The sequence below is a fragment of the Protopterus annectens genome, chromosome 6.part0 (assembly GCF_019279795.1).
Source record: "Protopterus annectens isolate FY-2018-M chromosome 6.part0, PAN1.0, whole genome shotgun sequence".
Classification (NCBI taxonomy): Eukaryota; Metazoa; Chordata; order Ceratodontiformes; family Protopteridae; genus Protopterus; species Protopterus annectens.
Window position 1 is genome coordinate 1,726,274,592 of NC_056737.1, and position 25,643 is coordinate 1,726,300,234.

The window sequence follows — 25,643 nt, forward strand, 5'->3', positions numbered from 1 at the left end:
CACATATGTTTTGTGAAAACCATGCCAAAACTAGTGGGCATAAATGTGGACATTCTGCAACAGTCTGTACAGTTGAGAGATATACCTGCTATCCCAGGCCTCACATGAATCCATTATTATTTATTTGGTTGTATAGTGGTGTAGTGTCTGCATCACAGACACAAGTACACTCCAATGTTTCCCATTATATGTACTTGCAGTGTGTCAATGGCAATCAGTATATGTTGGTGGAAACGTCTGCTTTAATTCTGAACTGAGTGGCCTAGTGGGTTAATGCCCTGTGCTGTAGTTAACAGGGGCCCGGGTTTCAGACATGACATGACATGACAGGACAGATTATTTTGCAGACATGTCTAACACTGTGAGAAACACATAAGATGATTAAGGCACTTTTAAGCAGTTTTAACCTGGTTTGCATTGGCTTGCATGACATGCCTCTGAGCTCCGCTTAAACTCAGGCTAAAAATAAAAGAAAGAAAAGAAAAAAGGGCAGATATAAAAGTGGTGAAATGGAGGCAAGCAGGGGGAAAACATACTGAAAGGCAGGTAGGGATGTGCAGGAAGAGTGTAGGAAAGGACCATAGATTTCTATTTCTAAAACAGCAGCAACTGTGCAGGTTTTGCAAAACTTGGAATTTGGAGCCTCACACCCCAGCGAGAGGGGTGAGGGCAACATAAATGCATTCATTAATTAATATAATAATTAGTTCGGTTCAATGGACATGTGTGCAAAATGGAGAGCTATACATGGGTCAGTATTCTTTTGTGGGACAGGAGCACTTTTTTTTTTTTTTTTAAGGAGAAAGTAGAATGCTGGGGAAGGGATATAGGTAAGTGTGGGAAGGTAGGGTGGGTAGGAAAGGTTGCATTTGCAGACAGACAAGACAGACCAGACAGCATACAGGGGCAGTGTGTGACACATGAGGGAGGTAAAGACCTTGGACGGGGAGGGTGTTGTGGAATCAGAGGTCCATGTGCCTCCAGATGGGAGCAGAGTGACTGAGCTCCCCACCCATGTGCAGTCACCACTGCTCCTTCACTGCCCCTAAGGTGGCTGTGCTGGAGACTGGGTGCTGGGGCCACTAGCCTCCTCTAGGTTGGTGAGTCTGCCCTCAATCTGGCAAAGGAGTCATTCATACACATGATAAACTATCCTGCTCACTATCACTGGTAGTTGATCCTGGGTGACAACCCCCTCCTCCATCCCTGCTCCCAGGGGTGAACGGGCTCTGTTCTCTGAGGAGGTTTCACCCCTAGGTGGTGCAGGGCTAGCAGAAGGGTCACCGCTGGCTTGGGTCCCAGATGTGCTGGGACCCAGTGCCACAGATGGCTAAGATAGGTTAGGTGGATAACCAGGAAGTGGCCTACCCAGTCAAGCTGTGGTGTTGAGGTATTTCAATGTGTACAGGTTAGTAATGAACAAAACATTTACTTATAACAGCATACCAGAAAACTGCAAATACCCCAATAACATAACAATGCATTGTATATGGAACACAACAATAAGTAAGATAACAGTCAGTATAGTAACAGCATGCCAGTAATAGTTACAGCATAAGGCCAACAACATAAGTAATTCAACAAGATATGTTAGTATGCAACCGTTGTAATACATAATAATAAAACACAAGGCCCAACATAACATTTAGATAACAAATGTTAATATTAAACCATAACCAATGTATAACAATAATAAATTATGGTGAAGATAAGGGGTGGAGGGAGAGAGAAATCCAGTCCATTACTACCACTATAGGCTATATAGTTTGCAACAGGACTGTTATATACTGTACAGGTCTGTCCTTCCTTTATGTATAACAGTACCCTATAGCTGCTGTAGCACATACATACCTTTCAAGCTATCCGTATGGGACAGTATGGGCCAAGCAGTAACACCTACAGGTATTCAACTACAGTGGACTATTACATGTCAGGTGGGTCGATATAACTACAAAGGTGTACTCTGGACTGATGTAGTGTGACTATGCTATTGACATAATCATGCCAATGATAGATCTCTGACAGAGGGATTAGGCAATGTTGAGTACAGTCAATGATAACATGACACTTGAAAGATATGTATCATGTACAGTACAGAGAGTAAACAACTATCATGCCATCCTTGGCAGGCATGGGGTTAGACTGTCAGCAAATGTTGAAAGACACATCGGGCATACAGCCATATCAAGATTACACATTATATTTATTGTATTATATTTTATTATTATTGTACTTGTTACCTTTATTTTATGATGTCTTATCACATTGCTGAACAATGCTGTTAGTATGCTACATCTGAACAGACAAATTATTAACCCATAATAAGGGGTACTGCACCCATTAACCTGTAATTCCTGTGGGGAGAACATCTTTTAACAATATATAACTGATTCAATAATATATATTAGTACTTGTCAGTAGATTTAAACCGTGGTCTGTGTGTGACAAAATGTACATCAGACACAGCATTTAACAAACTGAACTACTGCTGACCATTGACTGACTGATATTTGTCTAGAGCTCACCTGAAAACAAAATATGACCTGGTAATAGTAGCACAGTTTTATACAAAACTGCAGTGACAGTTGAACACACATGCATGAGATTCATGCATGACAGAGATACTAGGTAAACTGTACATTAATACATAGAATGCAGGTGTACACAATAAACTCTTAGCGGGTGGAAATATCTGTGACCTGCGCAAACCATATCAGAGTATTGAGTTGGCTACCTGACCCATATACAGTTGCAGATAGTATATTTGCAGTCGACAGCTATTACAGTTTCATACCGTTGAGCAGTAATGCATATAGCTGAAATACAGTTGTTAATACAAGACAGTCCTGATATACACACTATACCTTGGGTGTTCCTGGTATTGCTTCAGATGTTAGTGCAGTACAAATGTCATAATGCAGCTGTGCAGCTCTAAATTTACAGTTTAGCATAATGCTCTTTCTTAGGTAAATCTTGAGTCAGTGGTATTCTTTGCTTTTTTATTTCAGAGCAGATGTCATACTTGCTTTTATGAACAACAGCCTTATTTACACACATAGTGCACAACACAGCTTTCTTGGGGGTACCTTACTGCAGTTATTGGTATATTTTCGTGTCTTTATTGCATAACAGTTGATATAATGCAGGTGTTGCAATATAGCTGTAACTCCATAATTATTGCAGTAGAAACTTTATTTCATCAACATTATCAGGTTTAATTCTTTAATCTTTATTGCACTATAGTTAGCAGTAGTCAGTTATTGCACTACAGCCCTGTGTCTACATTTATTGTAATACACAAATCTGTACTGTATGTACCTACTGGCAGTGAATGAGTTACTCTATCTTGTGTATTTGACTATAAATTGCAAATTAATCTGTACTCACCACATTCATGGTGCAACCTGGCCATGTGCCCTCTGCAGCTCTAGGAAGAGATGCACACCATTATGCATACCTGTCTATCACACATTCAGATTAAGTATTGGTAAAACAGTGTTAACAGTATTTATGACTTGCGGGGCATTCCCAACATGAGCATCCTGGACCCAGCCTTCTGATGGTTCAGATTGTAATAGTGATGACAGACCTGCTCACTTATGTGGGGGATACCTGTAGCACTGGTGAGATCACATGCCAGCCAGTCCCAGTTCTCCAGCTTGTACTCTGATACCTGGAACTGGCCCTGCTGCAGCCAGTGTTCATACTATTTTGCTAGGAGTCCAACCATGACCCTGGACTTCATAATTCCCCACTGCTTCACCCAGAAGTGGGCACTCTCTCCAACAACTTCCATAGTTCCTGCACAGTTCAACCTCCAACTGGTTATGCTGTATTCCCACCTGTTGCACTTAATATAGCCTGTTTTCCTGCTCTTACACACCATTGGGCCATTTCTAAAAATGTGGTGTATCGCTTGGCACCGTGAAAACAGCTTAGCTGAGCTGAGTAGTGCTTAAACTGAGAATGCATAGCAATGCTTAGCAGTGCGCAAACCAGCTAAGCACAGCCAAGCGGCCCTTAAACTGAGATTCTTTTTGCAGTGCTTATCATGGCTTAGCAAGGCTTAACAGAGCCGAGCTGAGCACAATAGATCATGATTTAAAACTAATTGGCACAATTTATCTTGTGAAAATAATTGCTAAATTTTCCTTTCCATGTATTCAAGCCCCACACCTACTGCATAGGAGGCTGTAACTATACCCATTTGGCTACATGGATATGTAGAATGCTGGTATACGTTTACATATACCTCTCAGCTACATTTAATCACTGCTAAGCAGCATGCTGCACCACATAAACCCACTCAGCTATGCTTAAACTTGACCTGGCATTATAAATTAAATGCATCTGGTTTCTATTTTTATATCTCTGGCACATGTCAATCGCTGTGCGCCGCACCTCGCAAACTTAAAAAAATATTATACACTTGGACAGTGCAGGGGTTGTGTTACTCATCTATGGACACAGTTAGTAACACACACCCTACACTGATTCAATACTGCCTTCCCTGGTTCTCCCTCAGTATTGCGCCTTCATTAATATGCATGGTGCACTATTGAGGGGGAACTGGGTACATGACCACAGTACCTTCTGTGTAGGCTGTACACTATGTCTACACAGATTTCATTAAATTCTGCTGATTGTCTTCAATATTTTCTGTGTGTTATGCTTTTTTATGCTTATGGTTTTATGGAAATACAGCAATATAAGTATTTATACGTATATATATATATATATATATATATATATATATATATATATATATTATACAATGTACATATTTTATAGAACAACATATTACAGAAGAGTACGATGCTGAAAGAATGAATAATGTGCTTTATGCTGCAGCTTCCTATGACACCAAGCTACAACAAATTAAGATTAAAAAGCTGGTTTGTGATATTTTATTTTTTATTTATTTTTATTTTTATTCAACATTTGCTGACCGGGAATGTCCGACTAGGTTCCACAGAGCCTGTTATCAATGGAGGCCCGGGGAGAAATGCTCCACATGCATGTCTTTGGAATGTGGGAGGAAACCGGAGTACCCAGAGGAAACCCACGCGAACACAGGGAGAACATGCAAACTCCACACAGAAGGCACCCCAGCCGAGAATCGAACCGGAGTACCTCTTGCTGTGAGGTGACAATGTTAACCACTGCACCACTGTGCCGCCCCGATATTAAAGACTTTGCCCAGAGCAATATCTTTAGCTGGCCAAGAGTTAGACATGAGACTATATAGAATGGATACAACACATACTAGGGAACCAGCCCCTAATCAACAGATGGAGAAAGAACATGTTGTTAATGTAAATGCTGTATCTAGGGTCGAGGGTGCTTCCACTTCTGTATCCAGCTCTCTTGATGTATCGACCAATGAGGATAATGTGTCGTCATTACATTCTACAATGGAGGTGAGCCAGCCAGGACATGAACACTCCACAGAGAGTACGGAGGATGCATTTGTATTGTTGGGGGTGAAACCTAAAACTTTACCCCCTGTTTTTAGTAAAACGTTTCCAATGTTACCAGTGCCTGTTCGCAAGAAGAATCCATGCAAATGGATCATGCTGCAATATCATGAACAGAAGAGATGGAGAGTCTCAGGATGACTGTGGGTGACTCTAATATTGTTTACAATTTATCTGATATTGAGCTCAGTGTTGAACAAATGCATGTAATGAACAAAGGCTTGACCTTTGTTCCAGATGCTATGTCTGATCATAGTCAAGTTATTTTAGATGTTTTAAGTTTTGCTAGGAATGCCATGCTGAAACAAATGTTTGCGGATAATGTTATGCCTGGTGAGATTAAGAACTTACGGCAACCAAGTGATTATATGCCAATGTTTTGTCCTGCTATGTCCATTTTTATTAAATTATGTGAACAGGAAGTAGAAGAATACTTTAGAAATGATCGGAAGAAAAAAAATTATAATCTGTCTAGATCACAGAGAATGGAACTTGATAGACTGATAGAGGATGATAGGATTATTATAAATCAACAGACAAAGGGGGCACTGTTGTTGTCATGAATAGAGAGTTTTACTGTGCAAAACTGAAAATGTTATTGGAAGATGTCCATACGTTTGCTAAACTTTCTCCTGTTATGGTAAAAACATTGGCAGATAAGGTGAAGAATATTATTATGAACTTACATAAGGAAGGTTTATTGGACAAAGAACTAAAGACATTTTTATGGGTCCAACACCCAGTAACACCTGAATTCAAAGCATTACCCAAAATTCACAAGAATATTACTGACTCACCCCTAAGACCTATTATTTCTAGAAGGGGGTGGGTCACTGAAAATGTCTCAATCTGGGTTGAATGTGCTTTAAAACCCATATTAAACTTATATCCCAGAATATTGAAGGATACAGCACAATCTGGTACAGCTTTATCAGAGTACTTAACTATGGTGAATGATAAGAAATATATGTTTGTCATCTTGGATGTAAATAATCTTTTTACAGTAATCGATGATCAGTATGGTATTCAAGCGATAGAGAGTTTACTACTTAATAAAACACAATTCAATATGGACACCATTCAAAGGATTAGTAAGCTTTTGAGTATTGTCCTGGAATATAATATTTTTACATGCTAAGGAGATTGCTATAGACAACAACAGGGTGTAGCCATGGGCACACCCTGTGCGAACTCATATGCCATCCTTGTGTTGGCATATTGGGAAGATAATACCATATTTGATGTCATACATGCATGGACTGATAATGTATGTTTTTATGTTTGTTTGGTTGATGATATTTTCTTTTTGTGGGATGGCACCGAATAAGAACTGAAAGCCTTTATAGATTATTTAGAAGGGAGCTCTGAGTTTTTTAGATTTTCTGTTAATTATTCTGAATCAACTTTAGATTTTTTAGACGTATGTCTAACCAGCAGAGTAGATGGTGGTCTGATGACATCTTTATATAGAAAAACATGCTGGCGTAATACTTTTGATAGCATGCACTCACATCATACCTTTGACAATATAGTCAAAGGGCAAGTATGTAGGATTTCAAGGTTATGTAGTGAGGATATTAAATTTCATGAAGAGGAGGATAGTTTTCAGAACAACCTACTGACGAGGGGTTATAAACAAGATAGATTAGAACCTCTAATAAGAAATAGTAAAATTAAACGTAATAATACCGCCAGACCGTGGCTTAATAGAGTGAGTGAAACAGCTGTTAATAATACACGACAGATGGTACCCCTTGAGGGTAAAGGCAAAGTTAATATGATACTTACATACAGTAGTGATGTGGGTAACATTTGTGAAATAATTAAACATCACTGGCAGGTGCTACATACAGATCCAAAGTTGAAGGAGATATTAGCTATCACACCAAATTTTGTATTCAGGAGGAATAAGAATTTAAAGGGCATGCTTTGTAAAGAACCTAAGAATTATGCCAAGGGTAATTCATTTATAAGGAAAGTGGGTACATATCCATGTTACCAATGTAAAGCATGTCGATATATTTTGCAGGAACATATGCTTACACATCCAAGAATGGGTAGACAATATATGTACAAGGGATACGCAGACTGTAGAACTAAGAATTTAGTTTATATAGCTATGTGCCAGAGTTGGGAATCATACTATGTAGGCAAGACCAACACTATGTTTAAAACAAGGATATTTCAACATATGTCAGATATTAAGCACTTTAATGAGCACAATGCACTAGCCCAGCATGTGAGAATGAATTTGGGTCACAAATTTCTGTTTATGGCAATACAGATGAATACACCGAATGTCAGAGGAGGAGATTTATTTAATGACACGGAATGTGCAAAAACTAGATGGAATATAAGACTTGGGGCTGATAAGCCACCAGACATTAACTCTGTTGTACCTTTAAAAACCTATCCTCAAGAAAAGGAGGGTAAAATACTGAAATTTGATTGGTTGATTTGTATTTTAAAAATGGCTTTTGTACTGTTTTTTTTTGTTATCTGATGAAAGGCATGTCAGCCTCAAAGTGCTTATACAAGGTTTTATTCTTGATTTTATTGAATAAAAGAATTGATCAGCTCTACGTGGAGTACTCTGCCTTATAGTGTTTTTTGGATATAATTAGATGTCCATATTTTTAGCTGGATGCACCTATCTTTCATGAGCCTTTTTTCCTAGTTTCAATGCCTGCAGGTTGAGAGGCATGACAATGTCTGAAAGCTTTAAAATGATCACTTACACATGGAATATCTGTTTTGTAAAAAAAAAAAAAAAGTGGCAAATGCCTTTTATTTTCCAGTGTTTTTATTGTTTTTAATCTTACATTTAACTTGCAGTCAAGAGACAGTGAAAAAAATAAAGTAATTTTATAGGGTTGTCAGTGATAAAACAAGTAATATTTTCTTCATTGCATATTTGTCTGGCAGTTTATCTCAGATAGTTAAGGGTATTCACTTCTAACAAGCTTCATTCTACAGTTGGGAGTTTGATTTTCCCAACTGCCATTTGCAATCTTTGTGACAATGAGAAACGGTCACTGTCTTTGTAAAGGGCAAAAACTGACAAAGGTTTTACCCTTTTCTGTACCCATTTCTATAAGTAAATGTGCATTCCTTCTCTTTCAGAGTTAATAATCATGCTAGCAACAGTTTTGAAGGAAGACTAAATACTACGATAAAGGCAACATATGAGCAAATGTATGAACAAGCTGCACATGTGAAAGATATTTTTAATATTGTTTAGGCAGCTGATATGTTTGTTGGCAACTGATGTGCTTGGTGATAAGCATGGGGTTGTAAAAATCATTCTGAGAAAATGAGGATAAGAAAAATGTATAATATTTGCACATTGTCTACTATAGTGTATGCTTTACAGTTTTCCTCAATCAAGGTTTTATTCATATTACCGGTACAGTATTATTAAAGCTGAAGACAAAAACACACAAACAATTTTACTACCACAAAGAATATAAAGTGTAACTGGAGAGCTGATCCAGTGTTTCTATTTTATAAAAATAGCTCAGATTTTTGTGTGTACTTCTAAGATGAAGCAGGAAGAGAATTCTTTGGATTAGTCTGCCTTTCTGAGGACAGGTGATCTGCTGTGGCGACCCCTAACAGGGAAAAGCCGAAAGAAGAAGAAGCCTACCTTTCTGCTAATGACCATATTTGACATCACCATAGATACAAGATAAAACAAACAAGAGTGTTCTGACAAACTAATTGAAAGTAAAATAGGACATTCAAGTGTAACAATCAGTATTATGGGAAATATACTTCAGAAATATGTTAGCTCTCAGAATGACTCACCGTATCTGACACGTACCCAACCAAAACTGAATTTCCTGGCAGACACCCTGATATCCATATTTCTTAACAGAGACTTTGATTTCCTGTCAATAAAATTCCTGATAGATGGCATCCCTACTCTGGTGAATTCAGTTAACCAAACAGTGCTCTACGGGTTGCCCATGAAAAGGAGCACTTGTGCTAGATAACAAAAGAAATACAAACATCTTAGAACAGACAGTGAAAAGAAACATAGGCAATGCAGCTTCATGCTTATTTTAGTTAAGCAAACTCAATTATTCGTAATGAATTGAAGTGTGTCCAGTAGTTGAAACAGAGTATTAAGGAGCTGTTTATATGCTGTTTGCATAAGTCATTTAAGAAGACAGTGTTCCTGGGCTGAACCTCAACCCAGTATAGTAGGTGTCAAGAAATCATCCTGAATATCTACATGAATTTTTGTATAAAGGTAATCACATTTCTTAGAAATGTACTCTGGTTGCCAACATTAGATCAGATTTCCACGTATTCAGAGCAATGGAAATCACAAGTGTGCTCCCTTTCTCTTGTCTAATCAGATAGCATATTTTATCATATTTAGGCTGAACCTCCCTATCATTTATTTATTTATTGTATTTGACATTTGTTTACCGGGGTGGTCTGAATGTGTCTACAGAACTCGTTTTCAGCAGAGGCATGGGGAAAAAAGCTTCACATACAGTACAATACAAATACAGTATAATCCAATGCAATAAAGATTACATTAGAAATACTATACAAAAAATAAGTTGAAAGAACAAACTGCTACAAGATGTTGTAATATATTACTACACATCTAAACAGTTCTATACAGTTAAAACATTATAGATGATAACAGTCACTCTCACCATACATGATGTAGAAATAGCAGCCAGAAAGTTAGTAATGTATATAGATAGTGAGAGAGAGTTAAGAAGAACAGAAGCAATAAAGCCTGAGCAGTAGCTAAAGAAAAGAAGCAGAGCAGGAGTTAGAAGAGCTTTAGGATCTTGCAGTCTGTGAGGGATTGAAATGTGAGAGAAGAGGAAGACCTGAGCATTAGGCAGGCTTTATGCAGGAGCAGAGCCATGCATTTTTGAGATGATTTTTTAAAGAGGCTTTGAAATGGGTTAGGCCAGGAATAAACCTGGTAGCTAGAGGTACTGAATTCCAATGTATAGAAACAGAGAATGAATATAAACAGTGACCAGGTTTTCTTGTGGGTTTTGAGATAGCTAAGAGATTTTTGTCTTCTGATCGTAGGGATCAATTTGGTGTGTAAGATGCAACTAGATTGGCTAGTGCAGGGCAGGCAGTAGGCTTGAAAATAAGGTTGTGGAAGGTGGATAGCTGAATAAAGGCAAGTTGGTTGGGTAGTTCAAGCCAGTTTAATTCTAGGAGTGGTTTACAGTGGTGTGTGTAATATTTAGAGTTTGTGGCAAACTTTGCAACTTTGTTGTAGCACTGTTCCAATTTGCTTAAGGTAGAAAAGTTAGTTAAGATAGGGGCACCATAAAGAAGAGAGGGAAGTAAAAATGTTTTTGCAAGTGCTGCTTTGGTTGCTGCAGTAAAAAAAATGTTTGTTTCTATATAAGAGTCCCAGTTTTTGATGAGTTTTCTTTATATTTCGCTGTATATGCGGGTCAAATGAAAGTTTATTGTCAATGATAACACCTAGAAGTTAGGTTTCCTACACTATTTCTATGACAGTGTTGTTAGATGCAAAGATGTTGAAATGATCAGTGAAAGGGAGGTGTTTTGGGATGAAAGAGTACTAGTGTTGTCTTCTTTGGATTAAGAAAGAGTTGGGCATTTCATGACCAGGATTCACTCTGCTGTTCCTAATGCCAAAGTCATCCAATATGCAGATGACTCTACACTTGTCTGCTCTGCCTCTAACCTCCCTGAACTCCTATCTAATACTCAGACTGCCTTTTCAACTACTGAGATCTGGATGCACCAAAATCACCTTTCTCTCAATGCTAACAAATCTAAAATACTACTATTCTCACCCTCAAAATTGTTCTCAGAGTGAAAGTTATTGATAAATATATTAAACAGCGTTGTTCCGAGGATGGACCCATGTTGTACTCTGGTAGGGGTGGGTAAGAAAGGTGAGGTGCCTTTTTTTCCATTTCACAGCCTGAGATCTATCTGACAGATAGCTTGATAACCAGGAAAGAGTGTTTTGGGAGAGATTTAGGTTTCAGAAGTGACTTAGAAGGTGCTTATGGGAAACAGTATCAAATGCTTTTGAGAGATCTAGGCGCACTGTGGATACTAAGTTCCCAGAATCTCAGGCTTGATTGACAGTTTCTAAGAATGAGAATAGAGCTGTTATGGTGCTATGTCCTGGTCGGAAGCTATGTTGGGTAGGGGTAATAAGTTGTTTTTTAGTCAGAAAAGGCCCAAGTTGGAGGTGGATGCATTTTTATATGATTTTGTAGATTGGAGAGAGAAGAGCTATTGGGCGGAGGTTTGAAATGTTAGTGTTTTTGCCTCCCTTGTGGAGAGGAAGAATAAAGGCAGAATGCCAGAGTTTAGGGACATATGATTCATTTATGGATCTATTTATTAGGATACTACTTGGGAGAGCTATACCGTCAGCAGCAGACTTGAGAAAGGAAGAGGGGATGTTGTCAGGTGCATTGGAGCAGGGTTTAAGTTTAGATAGAAGTCTTTTTATGTAGTTAGTGGAGCCAGGTTTAAGCTCAAACATAGGGGGGGGGGGTTTATTTGGGGACTCAGATGAGGTGGAATGTAGGAGAGATGGGTCACTGTTGAGAAATTGTTTGTTAGGTCGGATATTGACTCTTTAAAGAAAGAGCTGAATAGTGAGGCTAATTCGAAGTCAGATTTACTTGGGTCCAGACAGGGGTTAATTTTGGAGCCTGGGTTGAGGAGTGAGTTTATGGAGTTCAAAAAAAACCTAGGACTTTGGGGATGGCTGGACTGGAGCTTAGTGTAGTAGGATTTTTTTGTCTTTGAAGATTTGTTTTTTTGCAAAGTTATGGAGCTTTGTATACTGCAGAAGGGTTTCTGGAAGTTTATTATTTTGGTAAAGCTTCCAGGATTTGTCTCTTTGATGTATAATTTGCTTTGTTTCTTTGGTTAGCCAAGGAGCAGTTATAGTTTTTATTCTTTTTTTCCTTGGTGGAGCTGGGGTTAGAGCATCTAGGAAAGTAGAATTATTGTGGTCTATGGCTTTATCGAGTTGAAGGGTTTTTAGAATGTTCCAATACATCTTTTTGAGATAGTTAAAGAAGGTTTTGGGGTCAAATTTACTAAGGTTGCGGGTCTGAAAATATTGATGTCGGTGTGGATGGAAGGTGGTTGCATGATAAATGAAAGCTGGGAGGTGGTCACTAATAGAGTCAGAAATGGTGCAGAATTGGTAATTTTATTTGGATGGGTGACTAAGATCCAGTCAAGAGTGGATCCTGAGGGATTTGTTTTACTGCGTCTGTTGATGGAGTGGGTTACTTGAGTAAAGTTAAAGAGGTTAATAGTCAGGGAGGGTATGGGACTGTTGATTTTATTTCCGTCGATGCTTACATCGCCTAGTATGTAAGTGTCAAGGTTAATTTCAGCTGAGGCCCATTGGAGTATGTCTTCAAGGGTTGAGATGTTATTTCCAGGTCGGATATAAAGGGAGATGATAAAGAGGCTTTTGTGATTATTCATTTTTAATAGACCAACTGTTGGATCTGCATTGTTGAATTTAGGAATGGGGTTTGGTAGGGGAATTAAGGTAAGTAGATTGGAATAGATTAATGCAATGCCTCCGCTTTTTTTCTTTGGGCGGTAGAGTAGAGGTGCTGGGGGAGCGTGGGATATGGGGGATAGGCAAGGGAGTGGAGTGAGCGAAGCGAACAGAGCAAGAGAACCCCCCCCCACACAGATGGTTTACCACCATAAACCATCAGTGAGGTAGGATGTTCATGGATACAAAAGACAAGTTGTCTGAACTCTAAATACTTGTCTGGAGCACAGCATCTAATTTTATAGTCATGGGCTTTTCATTGTCTTTCCAGGGATATATTACACTGATAAGAGTGAAATATGCTGAAGTGTTAATGTAGGTTCACCTTCAGCAGTAAAAGGCCTATGAGTGTGTGTGAGTGAGTGGGGGTGGAGATATCCGTCCAGCAGATTCAACACTACAAAACAATGCACACTAGACATAAATTAAGTTATATGCATATTGCCTTACACAGATTTAACTTTATTTGTTACTTGTGTACTTTTTGCCAACTGCAGGCAAAATTCAGCTGCACAAGTTCTTTAGGTAGTGCGATATGATACGTCTGACTACTGCTGCTGCTGCAGGAGCTATATGTGCTTGCTTCACTGGGAGGGAGAGAGAGAGAAAATGTTAAGGATTTCTTGATGGTTGAACTAGTTAGGTACAGTACTATTTGTCTATACTCATCCACCTTAAGTAATGTTTGACAAACAAGAGTAGTGCACTATATTTCACAGTTTTGCATTTCAGCTTTCTAACCTTTAAACAGGACAATAAGCATACATGAGATATTTGTATGTATCCAAGTTTGGGATTACTAAAAGCAAAAATGGTGGCTTCCACAGTATAAAAGGACAGAAACGTCCTGCAATGTGTGCAAGGAAAGGTGCAGGAAATGTTGGTTAATGCTATAAGCTTGTTCTGTCTTAGTAGAAAGACGGAGTAAAAAATACATTTTAATTTCTATAAGAATTATTTAGCTAAATTACCTTTAAATAACTGCAGTTAATAATAAGAGTCTTACATTTCTTTTTCTAAGTCTCCTACTTTGACTTTGACATTCCGTAGCAACACATCTGTTATATTTAAGATGGGAGCATTAAGATTTCCAAAAATGTTACTGGTATACATTCTCACTCTAGAACAGCATCAAATACATGAGCAAACTGATAAAAACAACTCAGGTTACCAACTCCAAAAAACAGCTTGAACGCCAAAAAACCTTGCTTACAGCTCCCAAACACAGTAAATAACCATGAACGAATGTAAAAGTTGTTGATTTATTAAGCGTTCTTCTTAAAATCCAATTTTCGTCGAGTACACCTTACTCAACTTCATCAGATACAAGTCTTAATAAAAAGAAATACAAATTATTACAACTAGGCACTCTTTTTAACTATAAACTAGAACACATGCTAAACACCTTCATTACTATTATTGGTTGAATGTGTACAGAATCACTGCGTTGTTTAAAAATTTAAAGATACATTGTAGTGTTTCTATTTGTTACAAACATATTGTCATTTCCATAAAACCACATAACTCATACTGGAAGTGCACCAAACAGTAGTACAACTGTTTACTACCAACTATATAAAGAATTGTACATATATTTAAAACTTATATGTGTAAATATATGTATATAAACGAGAGCTGTAATGGGAGCTGTAAGCGAGGTTTTTTGGAGTTCAAGCTGTTTTTTGGATCAAATACATGAGGTTATAGCGGTTTGCCTTTACACGTGCGTAATGCAAGTTCTCGGAAGGCCAAAAACAAAATGCATCAAATGTGCAATGAATGAATGCACAGTAGCGTTTGCTCATTGCAGATTCGGCATTTTTGGTGCGAGATGCACTATAGTGGGGATCAGGAAGTGGACCCTTTTCCCACTGTAGTGCGACCTCGGAGTTAGAATAATAAAGTAGGGGGGTGTGGGGGGTGCAGGGGGGCTTGCCCCCTGCATTGCACTATGTCTTTCGAATTGAAGTTCAAATATCAACGAATCTGGTTTTCAATTTGCTGATTTTCTAACTTTGGTGCAGATCAGACTGACGATTTTCGTCATTCCGGTTCGCACAAAGGGCCGTTCGTTAGATTCATTTTCAACCTTTCAAAGGTAAACTGGTTATAGCATGCTGGCTAAAGATGACAGAATGTAAAATTTCTGCCACTGAATGAAAACAGAAAGATACAGATGCTATTAAACAAACAAACAAAAAAAAAAACCTCATGTCAAGGCTACCCTCCTGGTGGATGAAGGTTGATTTCTTGAGTGTCAATTGCCCGAGGCTCAAGATGCCAAGGATTGAATCACCTCCACAGCAAAACATTGTTGACGAAAATGTGCCAGCAGTGATACCTTTTATGGGATAGTTTCCCCCTTCTTCAAGTTGGTCTGACTGTATCATTGGCATACATTAGATTGGGTGCTTTCGGGACTTGCCTGTCTGCACAGACACTTGCACTTTGCTTTTTTGTTGATTTTTTTGAGGGATCACAGTTTGGTGATACTGATCATCAGAAGTCTGATCTGTGGCAGCCTAGAGTAGAAGCCAAATTCATACCCAGGTGCTGATGAAGAATGATATCCTAAAATTTGCTCTAAAAACAAAATGGGACAGTATATCGCTTCATGCCAGATACAGTTATCTAGATGCAAGCAACTATCCCGTATCATAAGGAATGTGTTACCAGTGTCAGACAAGTATAAGTTCTGCAGAATGAATTTTGCTGGCTATAAAAGCATCTGAGTAATCATAACAGAACTGTATTTTAGTATTGTTGCTGTATATATTTCTTCAGTTTTCACCACTGACTTATTAAACCTTTTTCATAAACGTTACTATAGTTAGACTGTTAATAAAGGAGAACAGGAATACATATACATGTCTGTGTGGTTATATTTCATCGCTAGCTCATTTCACTGACAAATAAAAATGTAGCAAATTCTTTCAACACTAAATATACTTCCAAAAGTTTTTTTTTTTTTTTTTTTTTTTTTTTTTTTTATATTTACAGATGAGCAGGCCCTGCTGCAATCTGATACCCCCTACCATAATTATACTAACTCCAGATTCACATAACTGTGTAGAAAAGAGAATGCTCCTCAGACATGCAATCACTGCTGGTACACATCCATAAATGTCCAGTGATGGTGGCACAACATAATAGGGGGTATTAACAAGGTACAAGTATTGATCAACATCAATCTGCATTGTAATTTCTATGATTCAAAACTGAACCAGTAGTCATTTTCTGTACCAGTAAATGATTTTCAATGAAATGTATTTCAATGAACCAAGTTTTAGATGAAATGTAGTTTTTCTAAATGCAATAAGCTGAAGATGAAATGAACTGAAACTATATATAAAAATAGAATAATATAGATATATAGCTACACACACGCATGTGCGCGCGCACAGATGCTCACACACACACACACACACACACACACACACACACACACACGTCTTGTTAAAAATAATTTGGTGAACTTTTTTTTTCTTTCATAAATAGTTTTGACCCATTTTCATACATTTCTCTTGAAAATTAACAACGTAATTAAAAACATGAATTTAACAGCTTGGATTGCATATGGCAATGGAATGGTAGCTTTTTTGTTTTCCTAAAGACAGGGATTGAAAAGTGGATTGTATTAAAGAGATAGACACTAAAGTACTTTTAGCCATGCTGAGCTTAAATGAAATGGTCAGAAATTAAATTTAGGACAATCCTAATATCCTTGGGGCTTGTACTTATCCACTTCAAGGTTCATTTTTATGCAGAATGGTTTACATTCCTACAATCAAAGGGCAAACTTCAGAAGTGCAATAAAGTTAAGCCTTGCCATTTAATTATTGTACAACCTAATGATGTCACTCATTGGCTGTGAAAGAGGATGTATGACCCATGAAGAGCTGCATTTGTTTTTAGTGTTGTAAATGGCTGTTTACCCCTGCAGTGCTTTGTACTGTTATTTATGGGTTCACATAGTTGTATGCTTATGTGAATCTAATTACAAAGCATACTGCTTTCTTTATTATTTACTTAGCATTATACTGTATAAAATGAAATAAATTTAAAGTAAGCAGTAATGACTTCTCTTGCATACTGTAATACAAAATGGCTTTCTGATTATTGCATTATTAGAAAAATCAAGCTCTACAAAAAAACAACAACATATTTCCTCAGCATTATGTTACAAATTTCTATGCAATAAATGGGTGTCTCTTGGTTATATTTATGTTACAGATGTTGTTTATTCAAACAAAATGGATTTTTTGTTGTTATAATGTGGTATTATCAGTTTTTACTATTATGTATTAAATTCTAGTATTTCTGTTAATATATGTGGAGCTTTTCTCCCCGGGCCTCCGCTGTAAATGGACCTGGTCCAATCTGACTGTCCCGTTTAACAAATGTAAAATAAATAAATAAATAGTGAAGAATAGCTAGGTCAGTTTGTCTGCCCCCTGCCAAACCAACTGTCTGCACCATGTCTTCATGAACAGAAAACAGGCTAACATTTAATCAGTTAATTTCATTTCAGCACCACCTGGATTTTGTGTGCTGTTATTTTACTAAGGTGGAATTCATTTTAATTGTAGTTATTCATTTCTAACAATGTAAACCAAGAGCGGGTCAAGGAAAGATACACACATTTACAGTCCTTTTCCACTCAGGGCATACATATCAGTCTAATGATATCACGCACAAGTACATACACATGTATTTACCATAAAATTCTTATAATACGCAAATATTTGGAAATAAATTGTGTAATAATTAATGGTAACCTACCTTTTTTAGTATCTTTTCTCTAGTCATAGACTAGACCAATAAAAACACACTAAGCATATAGAGAGATGTAATTTCTCCTATATTTGAATCCTCTTTTCCAGCTAAATATTTTTGACCTTCAAATGCACCTTATTTGTGGACTGGAAAGTGTTTCTCCTTTTAGCTTCCACTACCATTACTGGTTCCCTTTTTCTGCAAGACAGGCATACCCTTACCTCTTGCTTTCCCCATGTTTCAAGACCAATTTCTATGTTTCCTTCCTTCAAACCCTACTACCTCTCCTTTAGCTAGCGATCACGTTATTGCACTGTTTTGTTTAGGGTATGTGAAAAAAAGAGTTTCTTCTTAGAAACACTACAGTTATGTCATATTACATGTCGCTGATATTTGGAGAGTCACGTGTCTTTCAAAAAATGCTGTTGTCAAAGTTTCAGAATGATAGGTGTGGCTTTGTTGCATGTGCTGTTAATGCCATTTCCTAGGTCAGTCAGATATTAAATGCTGTGTTTCTTCTTCTTGTCACTTTTGCCTGAGATTGTGTGGCCTTGGTGCTAGGTATGTGTAGACATTGTGGGTATAAGGAGGCACTCCAGCTTCATACGGTGTAGAGATAATAGCACCCAGGATAAAGGATTTGTTACTGGTTTGCAATGTTTTGCATTGTGATTATGTAAATGTTCTTTAGCGTGGGATTTAGACATTTCATTTGCAGTATCAGTGAGTCAGCTAATGGAAACATGCTTAGCAATTACAAAGGAACACCAGCACTGGAAGTAAGAGCTGCAGAAAAAAATGTGATTCATGGACATGTTAGCCACAATGAGGAGAGACCTCATTATCGACCAATTTGCATGTCTGTGAATCACCCTTAATGATCACTGGTGCTAATAACCATCCTGCTGTAGTTAATAGCCCTTATGTTGCGTTGGCAAAGGCACCCCCTCCATTCACTCTAACACACATAGGCACACATTGAAAAACACACACATGCATACATCACATACCACATAAATTTCCTTGAGTTGACAGAATATCCCTGATGTTTCCTTTTATGATTTTCCTGCGTTAGTGAACCACAGATGATGACAGTCAGTCAATAATGCCAGACATTAGAGTTTTATATCTCTTATTAAGCTGAAACTCTATCACAATACCAAATCAGTTGCTCTATTACCTTTTTAAGTGACTCTGAGTCACATTTCAAATATTCTACAAGGTGTTGTCTAGTGTTCCTCCCAACCTTATCCTGAAGCCTCCTCCCCACATGGACACACCCTCATCTCTCTCAATTGCCCCTGAATTTATTGGACACTCCTGTTATTGCCTTATAGGTGGCCTATCGCTCATAACTTAGGAATTGCTGTATTCCTTGAAAAATGCCAGAGATGAGAGTGTCATACTTATTATTATGTGAAAAAAAACCTTGATAAAATAACTTGTATCAAGGGTGCAGGGTTTGGAATCCCCTTTCTACTTTACATTTTTCCCTTTCAGGTAATAATTTATATTACTGCTGGTGTCTAGTGGTGGAGCAGAGTACTAATATCTTCTCTGTGAGTTAGGAGTGGCAAGGTTTGAACCTTTTTTACTGCCTTTGTGTCACACTATTTACAGTATCCGTGGTGTGTAGTGTTTCTCCAACCCATATCAGTGTTTCAAATTGATATTCAAGTTATGATTTTTATAGTATTCCTGGTGATTAGTGCTTCCCTCAACTCACATTTTCTTTCTTCTTTTATTTTATAAGTAATTTTATGACACGATATGCAGAGTATCAGTATTGTGCAGTATTCCCCCCAAGAATGTTGCAAGATTTGCTCGGGTGACTAGACGAATGCCCAGATATGACAGTTCCTCCAGCACACACACATTCACACATGCACAAAGCTGCCCACCTGATCACACTCATGAACATACACTCCCAAACACAGATACACACACACACACACACACACACACACACACACACACACACACACACACACACACACACATACCTACCAGTTCAATAAGCCTCCATACTACAAACTTCCAAACAGATGGTTACCTGCACATACACTCACACATGCAGCCACATATACACAAACACAAACAAGCACATACACACATACTAGTAATACCTGCCCGTTAAACTCCCTGGCACTTACCTCTACCATGATGGAAGCATAAGGTTTTGGCCATGTTTATTAACATGAACAGTCATATGTGACAATGCTATTTTATGCCTTCTCTCAAGTAGTTGTGGGGAAGAGCACATGGGCAATTAGCCTATGCCTCTTGCATGGAATGCCTTGCTAGATTTAGCATGGATGCAGAGACAACCTACCACAGTGTTACTCATCTTCTTGTTAAAAACCTGTAGTAGGGGTGTATAGCTCATATATACCTCTCAGTGATCATACTGAATCAGTGCTATGGTGCTTTTCTAGAGATTCCATCTTTAGTCAAGCTGTTTATTTAGGGAAATACCATACTGACCGGTTTTGCATTCCAAATGTTCCCTTTGCTCACATGTACAATTCTCAAGGCTGCAGGAAGACTTATTTTCTTAAAAGAGGGTTTAAAATGCCTTACTTAGTTTCCTATAGAATGGGTTCACCTGTCCCCCAGCTATAATTACTTTAAGGCCATCTTTTTATGTATTTATAAATTGTCTTTTTTTAATTTTACAGACTGTATCATCTTCCTGTCATTGTGTTATTTTTTTTTTTACATATGTATGCATTTAATTATTTATTTGTTTATTAAAATTTGTTGACTGAGGCAGAATGGTGATCCACAAGGGCATCTCTTAGGCTCAGACTGGATGTAAAACACAAGACTGTCAAAAATATGGTATAATACATAGTAGGATAAAATTCTAATAACCTGCATCAGAGAAAATGTTTTCCTATTTCACAACATCTCATCTCCCACAGATCATACAAATTGTAATTGTGGAAGGATTTTGAAATAGACTTGCGTTTAATGGTTTAAGTTATATAAATGTTTCTGAAACAGTGCCGCTGTGCTCCCTTCAGCCTTCAAACCATTCCATTTTCTTGCTTTAGAGCATGTGACCCATCCAAACAATATCGATATTTGTATTTTAATACATTTTCAAGGGTTTATATTATTTGAATGAAGGTTCAAAATGTCGATCACTAGAAACAGCGAAAATGCCAATAATCGAATCCTGTATTGTGGTGGACTGCACCCCCCACACCCCCCCCGCTAATTATATATACCAACTCCAAGATCGCACTACAGTGAGGAAAGGGCAAATTTCCTGATCTTCACTGCACTGCGATCTCACAAAACAGACATCAATTATTGGCATTTTCACTGTTTCTAACGATCGACATTTTGAACTTTCATTCAAATATAGACACCATTTTCAAGGCCATGCTGTCCTTCTGTCCCAAATTAATATAAATTTTAAGTATTGACTGTATTTGCTTTTCATATTATCCTTTACTTCTCAACTACTTTAGCTTGCAATGCCTTTGTCCAGATTGAATGGGATATCAGGTGCTCATTGTATCTACAATTCCTTTCTTCTTTCCATAATCTATGCAGTGAAAAAATAGTAGCTATGAAAAGTCTCATGGACAGGTTATGAACAGAGTCCATATTTCTTTTGGATCAATACAGTTAAGGGCCTGCACCTACATCTCCTCCATTCAGTACTTTCTCCTTTTGTTTCCATTCATCCTTTACTTTCTTCATTTTGTTAATGTCCTGTGAATTTACCAAATCATGATATATCAACCTTGTCATTTTACCCACTTCATTAATTTATTTAGTTGCTTATTTCACATCAGTCACCAGTTTAGGCTGATTGATCACACGAACCTTTTCAGTCATGAAAGTGATGAAGAAAGTTGTGTATCACAGGGAAGCTATGAATTATACTGTGTAGGGCCACTCAAGATGGGCAGGTCATAGCAAAAAGGTCATACTTAATCTGGTCCACTGGAAAAGGTAATGGCAATCCACTCTATTATTTTTAGGTAACAAAACACTATGAACAAAAGTAACTGGAAACATGACAATGTGACACCAGAATAACACATGCACAGGTATGAAGGTGTCCTACATACAATTAAGAAAGACCTGAGGACAATTAAAAGTAGTGCTAGATATCATGACATGTATGGACTAAAGCTGAAAGGCTATCCATCTGCTGAGGTACTCTAATATGAAAGGAGAATCAGATGCTCCAAAGAAGTTTAAACAACTAGAATATGGAACCTAATACATATATATATATATATATATATATATATATATATATATATATATATATATATATATATATATGTATATATACACACACACACACACACACACACATATATATATATATATATATATATATATATATATATATATATATATATATGAAGCAATGTAAACTTGATGTGGTTAAGCATGAAATGACAAGAACAAACACTGCTATATTAAGAATTAGGAAAGCAAACTGGAAAAGAATGGGCATTCTACTTCAGGTAATCATCAGATGTTGATTTACTGTGGACAAGAATCTTGCTGAAGAAAGGAATTATCCCTCATAATTAATAAAAGGGTGTCAAAATCACTGCTTGACTACACCAAGAAATAACAGAAGGATCTCAATCAGACTACAAGGAAATCCATTCAAAATCATGGTGATGCATGTTTATGCTCCACTTACAGATGAAAGAGAAGAAGGTTGGGAGGTTGGAAATAGCATCAAATAGATATCACATTTATTGTGAGAAATATTTAAGATGGCAGTGAAAGCAAAACTGGAATAATGGGCAATTTTGGTCTTGGAGTACAAAATGAAACTCAACATAGACTAATAAACTAAACCAATTCTGCCAATATAACTCACAGGTCATAACATATGATATGGCTTTACAGATGTATATCACCAGATCATAATACCAGACTCCAATATTAAATCAGAGATACAAGATCTCTATAGAGTCAGCAAAAATACAGACTAACTATGGTTTTGATGGTTAGCTTCTTATCATAATGTTAAATATAAATTACAGAAATTAGGACAATCATGCAGACAAACTATGAGTCTATATCACTTTGTCGTAACTGAAATGAGCAAACGTTCATTTGTCGAACACTTATTCAGGGAAAACACTATTCACTGAACTACATATTAAGCAAAAAGTTTCCTTGGGCAAACTGATGGTAATCCACCCTAGCGACTGTAAACAAACCATAAAACTTAACACCTACACAGGTGAAGGGCTATGCCCCCCATGCTCAATAGGAGAAAATATGATGAAAGGGGGAAAAAATGAATAAACCCCCAAATGTAGCAAGTATCTGTCAGTAAAAGATTCAAATGCCAAAGTAGTGGTAAAAACTATTTAATGGTAGCCAAGTGATAGCTTGGCAGGAATCACAATGCACTTAAAGACAGAGAGAGATGTTTATATCAGGGACTGGTGCTACAGTTATAAGGTATGCTTAGGGAAAAAGGGGACTTGAAGCAATTCCCAGTTATAGTATCTTATTTTATGGATGGGAGAACTGAGCACAAAGTTACAACAAAACTAATAATAAGGATATTACAGGGCAATTTTGGAACCTGGGCAGGTCCTATGAGGTCTGTAAAATGTGACTGGGAAATGATCTTAAATAGTCAAATTGCAAAGGAAAGGTGGTCCAAGGTCTGTGTTACTCTCAGGTACATAATTAAATCAAGAAAGTTTCACATTTTAGTATGGAAATGCCAACACAAATACGTTATACACTTTTACAACTATACCATATGTTCCCACAGGTTGAGACCAATTGTTAGAGATGCAAATCTCTTGAAAGAGTTGATTGTGCCCACATTTTCTGGGAATGTATTTAATCATCAACATCAGGCATTAAGGAAACCTGTGGAATTTACCAAGGAGGTGATGATGTTGAACTGGGCAAGAGTAGAGTGCTCATCATATCTCAAAACGTTGTTGGCACTATTATTGCTGATTACAAAAAAAATAAATAAATAATTGCCAGAAATGGAAAAAGTTAGAGCCACCAAAATAGAACAGGTAAAACATGAGATGGAACTTGTAAGAGAATTAGAACTTAAGGGATCTACAGGAAACCCTAGGGAAATTATTATGAAGAAGTGGACTAAGTGGGAGTTAGCACAGCATAATTAAACGTATTAGTGGGCTCTGATGATCTCCTGCTTATATATATCTGTACATAGTTATTTTTTATTGTTTCAGTTCTGCTATTATGAGTTATAATGAGAATTTGTTTGGTCATATTACCAAGGACTTTAATAGCTTGTCAGAGGACTGTCATTTCAGATGCAGCTACTTAAGACTTACTATTGTAAATTTAGAGGATATGGATATACAATGATTAACACAGATGAACATTGTAATTAGAACATTAAATTGTCTGTTAAACAATTGATATTCATGTCATGACTTGCATACAGTGGTTGCATAGTACCATATAAATCTTCCAAATATGGATATTGAGTTAATAAAAGAGATCTTGAAATACAAATAAATATTCCAAATAAAAAGAAAATTAGGAAGGCAAAACTGGTTGTCTGTGGAAGTTACAGATGTGTTTAAGGAAAGAAAGAGAGCGAAGATAGTGTTGATAGCAATAATAAGTCAAACTGAAAGGAATATTTCAGGAAAATAGAAGAATCAACAAGGATGCATATTTAAATAAAAAGTAAAAATAAATGGAAGCAGGTATCAAATTGGAAAGACAACATAACTTTTCAATGAAACTGATGATGATATTAAAGTAAATTTCCAGGCAAAAATGGACATGATAAAATACAAAGATTGGAAGTATCTAACAGAAGCAGATGGTATTAAGAAGTGACAGTAATTTAAAGAAAACTATATACAAAGGCCCCTAATATCACTGATACATGTAGCCACATGTTCTGTGATCCAGATGTAGACATCCTGGACAGTGAAGATAAGCAACACCTAGAAAGTCTTGTTAATTAACGGGTCCATAGGAAGTGATGGAATTCCAGCTGAAATGTTCAAAACCCTACAATGTGATACTATTACAGTGTTGTTTGGAATTTCCCAGAAAATTTGAAAAACACATCAGTGACCACTGAGCTAAAAAGGATCAATGTGTATTCTAATCCCCAAAAAAGGCAAGACTAAAGGTTGCTCAAATTATAAAACAATTGTACGTGCCTCACATTCTGTCAAGGTAATACTTAGGATACAACAATCTACAATCCAGAAATACATGGACTGAGAAATGTCAGATGTACAGGCTGGCTTTATATGAGGCAGAAACACTACAGTTGAAACTGCCATTTTTGCTGGATAAAACAGAAAGCAAGGAAGTTCCGGATACATATTTCCTTTTACTTTGACTACTCCAAAGCCTTTGCTTGTGTGGACAATAACACATCATTGCAAGTCGTGAGAGACATGGGGATAACAAGTCACTCAATATGCCTCCGAGGAATCTGTGTTCAAAACAAAAAGCGACAGTTAGAACCAAAAATGAGATAACTGGAAAAAGCCTATTGCAAAGCTATATATTGTCATCTAACTTATTTATTTTTTATGCTGAATGTATCATGCAGAATGCTGTTTTAGAAGGATCAAATACTGGAATAAAAATTGTCAGGAGAAATATTAAATTCTGATGCACAGCTAATAACCACTCTTTTGGCTGAAAATGAAAAAAGAGCTGAAGATCTTAATTGTGGATGTGACAGTAGTAAGTGCAAATGCTGGCTTGCTGCTTAGCAACAAAAAAGCAGAAAATTATATTATGTTCATAGGTTCATAGGTTCATAGGTTGGTACTAGGCTATCAGCCCTAGGGCCT